Source organism: Lissotriton vulgaris, chromosome 7 (genome assembly GCF_964263255.1).
Source record: "Lissotriton vulgaris chromosome 7, aLisVul1.2, whole genome shotgun sequence".
In the NCBI taxonomy this organism is placed as follows: domain Eukaryota; kingdom Metazoa; phylum Chordata; class Amphibia; order Caudata; family Salamandridae; genus Lissotriton; species Lissotriton vulgaris.
The window spans coordinates 278,162,700-278,173,704 of NC_141695.1; the positions used below are offsets into that span (position 1 = coordinate 278,162,700).

At 39.5% G+C, this 11,005-nt stretch overlaps 1 pseudogene; it reads right to left on the bottom strand.

The window, feature by feature from the left end:
- Positions 1 to 373: 373 nt before the first annotated feature.
- On the bottom strand, positions 374 to 6,345 carry LOC147701389 (protein TEX261 pseudogene; annotated as a pseudogene).
- Between the last annotated feature and the right edge of the window lie 4,660 nt (positions 6,346 to 11,005).

The window sequence follows — 11,005 nt, forward strand, 5'->3', positions numbered from 1 at the left end:
AGGAAGACACAACCTCTACACTGTTTAGGTTATAAATAACATTGATATATTATAAACCGAATTGTATACTTTTACTGGAGATTCTAAAACTGATCAAGTGTATAGTTTTTTTTTTTTTTAAAGACAACCTTCGTTTTATTCTTCCTACCCATCACACAGGCCAATTACGCAAAACCCTCCATTAGTCACTGTCAGTTCTGTGGCTTGAACTTGTTTTCAAGGAGTAATGTCCACACCCGCAACAAAAGTCATTTTCTTTGTCCACTGCTGCAACGCAACATGACCCAAAGTCCCACACTGGGTCTTCTTTCTTTGAGTCACCAAGTACAGTGGACCAAGGTGAGTTTGTCCTTTGGTGTGCTGCACCACATGATTAAAACATCTTTTGTCGACTGGAAAAAATTGCTTCTTTAATGAAAGAGAAGATGAGCAGAATTCCAGAGCGTTTACCCCTCTTTCCTTTCGTGAAGTACTTCGATACAACATCATCTCCAGGCTGCTCTGTGGATGGAAGGGCATTTTCACCAGCAGAAAGCAACACAAAAAATGCAAATGGAGTTATCCACAAACAGAATGTGAAATATGCCAGAACCTCTAAAAATGGATAGCATTCCTCTGCAAAGTACTGGAATGCTAAGTAGCAGCACACCCTTCCCCTCAGCGCCTTGAGACCCTCACGGGTAAGTAGTGTGCTTTATAAATACATTGATTGATTGATAAGTAGTGATTCACCACAACCAACACACATGATAGTATAAAGTTTGGGGATGTCAACGTGATGAAAGGGAGAGTCTGCAGAAAACCAAAATATAGCAAATTTGTAAAGAGGTCAAATCCCACCATCAACGCAGGAAATTTCTCAAACAGACACAGGCCTATGAGGACTGCTGTAGAAACCAGATTATATATTTGATAATTCGGCTAGTAGCCACTGTATATTCTTCGATCAGTTCTGCCAGATAATATAGTGTATAGTTTGGACCGAACCTTTAAAAGTACATATGGCGATCCTTTGATTGATCATTCACTTATAGTTCTAAGCAATGGTGTATAATAATCTGTGAAGCTGAACTAAGCCAACTTTGGAAGGTTTTCGCCATCTTCACTGAGATCATTTAAATTTTCGTCCACTCGAATTGTAGGTAGATTAGAAGATCTCCTTACGCAGCAGTGATGGGGCATTCAGAGTACGAGTGAGGCATGAGTTATGCACACAATGGCAGGCAGCACTCTTCATTTGCCTGCCCCATTTAGAGGTGTGGGAATCACAGGACTGTTAATGGCGAAGTCTCTCCTGGCTTTCTCATTGAGAACCCTAGACCCGCCGACCCTTCAGCTACCAGATCAGTAACTTTCTTTGCAGGGCCCCCACCGCAGATTTACTGTACCGAGACCAGGCCTGTTTAAGATGGGGGACTGAGACCAGCACAAAATACATTGGCTCAAAATTATAGCAAGAAACCTGCCTGCGTGTCAGAGCCATTGGTATTCTTCCAAAACAAACTTCATCGGACAAACATGATGGCGTCAACTTGGCATTCAGCTGTTCCTTCAATACATCCACCTCTTTGGCAGATGACCTGCAGATGGAGAAATTCAATCTCCAACAGGGAGGCATACTCGATATGTAGAAATGTTAGCAGGTCCTCTACTGACCTGTTGGGCTGGTGGGGCACTAGCCAGGATCTAAACAGCTCCCAAAGTACCTTATAGAGTGCATACCCTAAGTCTACCTGGAACCGGATCTTTGTTTATTTACAACAGTAACCTTAGGCCTCTTTTGCCACCGATTGTCTAGACAGACAGAGAATGATGTGAAAAATGCTGCATAGTAATCTGAAGAAAAACACATAGTGGTTATTTAGATTCAGTTCAACCTTAATTTATATTGATATATTTTGCATCCATAGACCTCGTGTGACACCCTGAGACACTTTATATATCTCATAATAACTATTGACATTTTCAAAATTGCACTAGTTGCTTTCATGTGATGATAATAATACTTTTGCAACACAGAGCTTTACTTTAACACACTCCTTTATAAAAAGTCAGTTAAACTACTTTACCTACATGTGCAGTTGTAAGAAATTTGAGAATTGGTTGAGGGAAGTGAGAATCCACCTCGAATAATGATACCATTTCCTTGTCAGAGTAACTCACAAAACACATTAAACAAACTGGTGCTCACCCCCTTGCTAGCCAGGGCACAAAGCAGCCGGGCTGAACTTAACATAGCCTAACCTATAGGCAATGTACTAAGTATTTACATAGTACTCAAACTGTAATAAAGTGAGAACACAGCACAGACAAAATCCTAATACAGTTAAAAACATTAAGAATATTGTAAAAAATATATTGAAAGCTATACGACAACAATCCAATTAGTAGGGACAGAGCTATGCATTTTTAAAGTTTATACTTACAACTAGTACCAAAAAACACTGAGCATCAACTTTGGGCATCTGGTTGAACTGGACAGAGACAAAGACAAGATCTAAAGCTGACCATGAATGAGAGCAGATCAGCAGATATGTACTGGTCAGAACGTTAGTGTAGTGTTCTTGAAGGATGACACTGAAGTCAGGTAAGGTGAACCTAGCATGTTTAATCTGCAACAAAGATCCCATCCAACAGGAACGGCCACAGCATCAACTGACACCACGCCTCTCACCAACAAAGTTACGACATCAGAAAATTCCATGACATCTTAACATTCTCTAGATAACAAGGTAGGGGAATACATGAGAGAGAAAAGGAACACTGGCATAATGTACATTGCCACAACCCAGAGTGGCCATATTTCCAGTATACCACACACCTCCCTTCCTTCATAACTATGTACAACATCATGCAATGAAAATAAAAAAATTATAAGTGAAGTTAAGAGTAGTCTTTGAGATAAGCAGGACATTTGCCCATCCTGGAGGATCGCTTATCCCTTTCTATACTACTCAGTCCAATTTTAGATTTAAGGTGGTCACAAACAGTGGTGTTATTTCTTGAGTTTGCATAAAACATATCATCAAATGTAACCTTCAAAATACCAACCCTATTAGGATTCCATTTGTGATGATCTTGAGTATTAACTGCATTGAGAAAAACTTTAATGACTAACATGGGATTCATGAACTTAGAAGAAGAACTGCCAAACAGACCAGGATGTTTAATAATCAACCAATGGCCCACCTTGACCTCCACTTTCTTCACAGGATTCCTTTTATCAAAATATTTGTTCTTGTTAACATCTTTTAACTCTTCTTTCCTTTGCACATCATTGCCATCACACCTTTTACTCCTGGATAACTCGTATTTATTGACCAAGAAGGTACAAGACAAGTGTTAGGTAATCTGCCACGAAATAACAAAAAAGGAGTTTTCCCAGTGGTGCCATACAGAGTAATTTTGTACTCTTCTACCTCATTAAGCATTTCTTTTTTTCATATCCAATGAAGACGACTTTGATAATGCAATCATTTCTATGAGCACTCTATTAAATCTCTCAACCATCCTATTTGACTCGGAATGATAGAGAGCACAAGTTGTAAGAACTATACCTTTTGAGGATACAAAATCATCCATCTCCTTTAAAATCAGTTGGACTCCGTTATCAGTTGAAATTGAATCAGGTACACCTTCCCTGGAAACAATTCACTCAAACATTTTATGGCATGAGGAAGTAAAGAAAACCTCTGCCAATGGAAAAACATATCAACAATGACCACAAGAAAAACTTGAAGGCCACTGCTATGAACAGGTCCCAAAATATCCAATTAAATATCTTGCCAGGGACATGAAGGACGTCTTCTTATAATCATAGGTTGAACCCGAGGATATTTTGATTTGTCACTCAGAGTACACGGAAGACAGTCACGCACCACACGCTCTACCTGCTTGTCCATCCCAGACCACCAGTAAGACATACACAATCTTTGAATGAGTCACATGAGCCAGATCAAGCAATTCTTTTCTAAGACAGCTAGGAGAAACCAGCTTTGTCCCAAGAAACAACAACCCACTCTCAACACTCAATTCGTCACGCAGATACCAAAAAGTTCTGGTAAAATTCAGACTGAGACTTAATACTAGGCAAACCCTTTTGTAGAAAAGACATAATCTCTTTGAGTGTGTGGTCGATGGCTAACTCCTCGTGCCACCTTTCTTCAGAGATGATGTCAGTGTCTAACACAAACCCATTCATTACCCTCATCATGTCATCATCAAAGAGAGTTTTGTTAGAAGTGAGGCGTGATAATACGTCAGCAACCCCATTATCCATGCCAGTAATATACCTCAGTGATGAATTATACTCTTGCAAGCCAATGACAATTAAGGGCTTGTGATCTGTGCTGATTTCAAAATCGAAGATTCCCTCTTAACAATGGAATACCTGGTTTCTGAATCTTATAGGCTGCATGAGAGAAACATGACAGTTTGCATTCCGGAAGGACCATGTTGTTGCAAAACTACTCCTAGACCTCTTTCACTGGCATCGGTAGTAAGAAAAGATTTGATTCTGGGGTCAAAGCTTTGAAGAGAAGGAGTAGCATTCATGCTTTCCTTAATGTTAGAAAATGCCTTCTTACATTGCTCTGACCAAACAAAACTTACACCCTTCTGTAGAAGGCACCTCATGTATGTGCTCAAATCTGCAAAATTCCTCACAAACTTAGCATAATACTCCACCATGACAAGAAATGTCAATAATTCATCTTTTTGGGAAGGAGAACTAATGTTTTGAATAGTAGAAACCAGATCACTCTTGGATTTGACACAATCTCCAGTTATGCTATGCCCAAGATAGTTAATAAAACTAGATCTAAATTTGCACTTTTCCATTTTAATGGTAAGAATGCAATCACACAATCTTCTAAGCACTTCTTTTAAACGTGCATCATGTTCATTCACATAATTCCAATACATAAGGATGTCGCTCTGATATATGCTAACACCAACTACATCTTTAAGGACATTCTTCATGGCACGCTGAAAAACAGAAGAGGCTGAAACCAAACCAAAAGGCATTCTGATACATCTAAATGTGCGAAAAGTTGTTATAAATGCCCTAAAATCTCTGCAAGATTTTTCCAATTCAATCTCATGGTAAAATGAGGTGAGTTCGATGGTACTAAAAACCTTCGCCCCACCTAGCAAAACCAATATCTCAGATATATTTGGAAGAGGATATCTATCCACAATCACACTCTTATTTAACTGTCTTAGATCAATGCATAGACGTAAATAGCCATTGGGCTTCCTAGCTGCAACAACTGGCGCCAACCATTCAGTGTCCTCAACAATGTCAATATTACCATTGTATCATTGTTCTTTAGCTTGCTAATCTCCTTTTGCATATCATCTCTTCCAGAAATCGGAACATTTCTTACCTTACCTTACAACACACAGGAACAGCATCATGCTTTAGTTTAATCTTATGCTGATATCCTTTCAAACAACCTAATTCATGCCTAAAAACTCCAGGAAATTCCTTTTTAAGTATGTCCAAAATAATCACACTCACTAGAGCTGTCCACCGTGCACACTCTATCCCTAATCTGGATAGGAGAATCAGAATTGGGATCTAGAGACACTCCTAAGTCATCCTGATGAAGCTAACTAAGCCAACTAATGATTCCATCTTCCTTTTTAGAGACATACATTTTTTCCTGAAACTAGTTTGCTTTTATACTCAATCAGACCTATGAAATAACCATGCAACTTAATAGGCTCACCCCCAGAAGCAAAAGGTGTAATGTTAGGTTTCATAAGCATAACTTTGTTCTTCAATTTTGAATAATAAAACTCATTGGAAACAATAGTGATCTTAGCATCAGAATCGAATAGAACACGTGTCAACCGTAATGCAATCAAAGTGACAGGACTTTCCACGACTTGAATTTTGACCTGCATTAAAATTTGACCACACTCACAATCATCTGAGCTTGCGTCAGGATTATCACCCTCAAACACATCTACCTTTTTGATTCTTGGTATAGGTTTACTCCTACATGCTATTGCATAATGGCCTTTTCTTTTGCATATACTACATGTTTGACTCAATGTAGGACGATTCTTATCGTTAGCAAGATTACCAGGTTTACTACATCTATAGCATTTGCATTTTATCATTTTCCCTTTGAACAACTCTTTATCAATAGGAGTCTTAACTTTTTCTTGCCATCTTTGATTCTTTTCTTTAACCACTTGAACTTTGTCATCTTTTTCACACACTTTCTTTATCACAGCAACACACTTCATAGAATGTTTAATCCTCTTTGCCACAGAAAGAACTTCATCCATAGTTAGTTCATCTCTTAACCAAAGTTCCTCCCTTACTTTTTCCATGTTGCACCCAAACAGGAATTAATCAGGTATACGCTCTTCAGTCAAATTTTCAAATTTACAGGAAGAATCAAGTTTTTTCAAATCAGTTACATAACCTTCATAACCTTTTACAGTTTCTTCATCTCTCTGAGATCCTTTAGCAAAACAATACCTTTCTAGGATGGTACTAACCTTCGGCAAGTCAGGTTTATCCAATTTCTTAATGCATACCTCATATTCATGTAAATCTTCTGCCTCTACAGACCATAGTTCTGGAAGATGATGAAAAACATCTTGTATTTCAGAACTTACACTGTGAAGCAATAATGAGGATCTCCATTCAGCACTCTCAAATACATTTTTCCACTTTTGTAATTTAATTTGTGGAGCCCCAGGACTAGACAAGAAAAAAGGTGGTGCTGTGACAAATTGGATTTTTTTTAATGAAGCTTAATAAATTATAAATGTTTAAACCAAGTAATAGAGTAGAAAGCTGAAAGTTAACAGTACATTCAATACAAAGAAACTGGCGTTTACAATTTGAAAAATAATGTGAGTGCCAGCAAACTCAATTAAGATGTATCAACTTAATATAATGAATGTATTTTGAGCACAGTAGGTGTGTATGTCACCGCAATACAGAAGACGTACTTTAAATGATATAATTACACTGCAAATGTGCTTATGTTAGCATTAACACACATCAAGAGAAATGCCAAGCTGAAATCTTCATATAAGAGTATTATACCATTTACACCAAATGTGCCTATCCTTTATTTATTTATTTAGATAGTTTTGTATAGCGCGAACGTGACCCTTGGGTATCAGAGCGCTTCACGTATACAGATACAATAAAATAGGTGTGTTAGGGATACATCTTGCATATCATAACCATTCCAAGAATTAGGTAGGTAGGTTTAAAGTTATGTGGTAAAATGATTAATACTGATATGTGGTGGGTAAGTATAGGACTGTAATGCGTTTTATCAAACAAAGTGCAATGGCGCAGTATGTTAAACTACAACTTGCCGTCGGCATGTGCATATTCCAATATAATTTCAGCCGGTGTCTGTCTTCAAGGTTATCATACATGATATTCTATTTGCCTACGGTACTGTAAATTGAAGTACAATAACAAAAGAACCAATAGTCTTTATCTGTGCATTTCTCCTCCCGATTCTGGGTAAGTATAACACCTCTAGGTTATTCCCAGTGCAATTAGAGACTTTCTATTTACTTCCTTTTGTTGTTCTGCTTTGGCACAACAGTGTTGTGGCGGCGGTGATGTCTCTTCTTCTCTACATGAGGAACTTACTCATTAGGAAAAGTTTAGCTTCCCTCTTAAATGTTGCCGTGTTTGTAATTTTCCTAACATTTGGAGGGAGTGAGTTCCAGATTCTAGGAGCTGCCCCTGAAAAAGCTCTGTCGTATGTTTTCTTCTTCCGGAAGATAGGTGGTCTCAGCAGCAGCTCCTTGGCACTCCTGGTCAGTCTGTCTCCTCCCGATAGCTCTATTTTCTGAGCCAGGTATCTTGGTGTTTTGTAGTGAACCGCTTTGTGGGTGTTACATGCCATTTTAAGTTGGATTCTCGCTTCGTATGGTAGCCAGTTTAGAGCCTTCAGGTGCCGCGTGATATGATCGAATTTCCTAGATCCAGTGATGAGCCTTGCAGCAGTATTGAGACATGCTTTTAGCGGTACCGTGGACATTTTTGGTAGACCTGCTAAAGTAGTACAACCATATTCAATCCTTGAGATTACTAAGGATTGTACTGCCATTTTGAGATCTGCTGTAGAGATGAATGGTTTCACTTTCCAAAAATAGCATTTTTTGCCATAGATTTGATATGGGTTCTCATGTCAAGGTTCTTGTCTAATGTGATTCCTAATGATTTCCCTGAGTCCACTAGAGTAGGAGTGCAGTTTAGTGCTGTGATCAATTTAGCCCATTCTTTCACTTCCGTGTGGTTCTTAGATGGAGAGATTAAAAGGAACTCTGTTTTTTGTGCATTTAGTTTCAGAAGATTGCTGGACACCCAGTTTAATGACATTTTTAGGGCCTCGTTCGTTAACATGATATCTTCCAGAGAAGCGATCTGGATGTATATCTGTGTGTCGTCTGCATACATATGATAAGGTATGTTTGCGTCTTTAGGAATTTCTGTCAGAGGTTCAACATAGAGGTTGAAGAGAGAAGGAGATAGTGTAGACCCTTGAGGAACTCCGATCGCATTAGGACATGTTGCAGATACTGTCTGGTTGACCAAAAATCTTTGAGTTCTATTCTGAAGGAAGGATTCAAACCATTTCAGCACATTTCCCGATATTCCCATCCTGTTATGTAGCCTGTTTAGTAATTTTTCATGATTTACCGTGTCGAATGCAGCGGACAGGTCCAGAAGTACTAGTAGACATGTTCTATTCTGATCTAGGGCCTGTAATGCATCGTTGACAATATCCAGGATTGCTGTTTCTGTGCTGTGGCCTGTCCTAAATCCAGATTGGCAGTGTGAAATGTGATATGTGATGACTCAGTTGGTTTTGTACACATTTCTCGGTTAATTTGGCCAGTACTGGAATATTGGTAACTGGGTGAAACTTATTAGGGTTTTTAAACAATCAGGGAGTATCCCTTGTGATAGTGAGGCATTTATTATTCTGGTCCATATCGGGATGACGATGTGGTTGATTTTTTGTAGACATTTGGCGGTTAGAGGGTCATTATAGTGGTTATTTGGTTTGATATCCAATAATATTTTGGCTATAGTATTCTGATTGTAAAGCTTGAAGTTATCCAAATGCGCTTTGTTTTTTGCCTCGTCGTGTTTAATTGCCGGGATGGGGTTGATCAGTCTGTGTGATTTGTTGGGCATGTTGTCCGCTGCCAACTAATGCTCTATTTCCAAATTGTTGGCCTTGTTGGTTGAAAATTCTTCGCAGTTCAGCTGAGTTTTAGTGGTTTCTTGGGCCGTTTTGGCTAATTTATTGGATTGTTGCTTTAAAATCTCGAAAAGCTTTCTTGGCCGGGTTTTAGCGTTATCTAGTTCTGATCTAATATATTCTTTTTTTCTTTTTTGGAATTGAGGATCTTTTTGGTGTACTCATTTGAAATTTTTCTGAGTGATTTCAGTTCGGGTGTATTAGGGTGTTGTCTCCACTTTCTTTCGGCTAGTCTTAATTTCCGCCTATCATCATTCAGTGCCCCATTGAAGCAGGGTTTTTTGTCCTTTTCTGAGATCCTTTTCAGTTTTAGTGGCATGGCAGTGTTGACTATGTTAGATATTGTTGTAGTGTAATGATCCGTTAGGTCATTCACATTCTGCACGTTGTCGACAGGTTCAGACCTTTCTCACAGCTTTCTACTAGACTTTCAATATTCTCATCCTGTTGTCCCGGGTCCACTTTCTGCATTTAATAGGCTGCATGGTCTTATTTCTTTTTAAGGTAGGTATTAGGAAGGTTATTGCATGGTGATCGGACCAGTCACACTGCATACCCGAGTGGATCACTATGTTCTTGTTTTTTGATTTCATCCAATCTCGTGTCGCTCCTTTTGCGTGTGTCGGCTATGTGCAAGCTTGAGTAAGATTTAGCTCAGTTAAAAAGTCTGTTGGCCTGTTGCCTTCCTGCCTGGGTGAGAAGTACTGGACCTACATCACTTGACCCCAAAACCCAGAGTGACTCCAAGGACTATTTAGCTGGCATCCTGATCTGAAACCTCAGGGACATAACAGGCTTCCAACCTCTGCCCCTAGACTCTGCCATATTTGAGTCTTCCCTCCCAAGTGGTGCCACCCCAGTCCTGGACCCTTGGAAGTGGGCCTAATTTTCTTACAAGCCGAATCTGCACATCTTCTCTACTAAGTGATGAAACACAGATCAGAACCAACACATCATCACTGGTGCGTGGATTGGACCCATCACAAAAGACTTTAACCATCGTCGCCTCCCACATCTTGGGACTTTTGCATCGCCTTCGGAACAGCCATTGTGCAGTGCTTTTCCCAGTGCAGGCCTTTGCATCCCTTATCAACAGCAGCCTCAACGAAGATAATGAAACTTTGTTTTGCAGCTTCACCACTCATCAGAACACACTCATTGCCTCTGCTGCATCTTGCATCCTCACACTGGACTTCACATCATAGTCCCCATCGACAGGATCCTCGACGACCATGCAACAGCAACTCATACTGCGGCCTCACCACAGCTCAGAACTGACTAATTGCCTCTGCTACGTGACACATCTTAGATGCGAGTCCAGGCAACTCTCCACAACCAGGATTTGAGGTGCTTTGCTCAATAGCCAAACTGGGTCCCAGTAGCCTGCCTGCCCTCCATGGTGGTCTGCCTGAACTTGCGATTTTGTTTCGGTTTGGCACGACCAGATGTCCTTCAATAGCGTTTTGTGCTTTTTAGGCAATATTTTCCAGTATTAACTTAAAAATCAATATCTTAATTTCTGATAATTTGATTTCAGTTTTTTTGGTCTTATTTTACTACTTAAAATTTACAATAGTTTTTGTGATGTTTTCACTGTTTTCCGGTTTGACGTGTTGCACAAAGACTTTACACATTGCCTCTAAGTTTAGCCTGACTGCTCTGTGCCAAGCTACCAGAGGGGGACCACAGGTTAATTTAGTGTTTGCCTGCCTCTTACCCTGACTAGGATTGTGGTCGCTGCT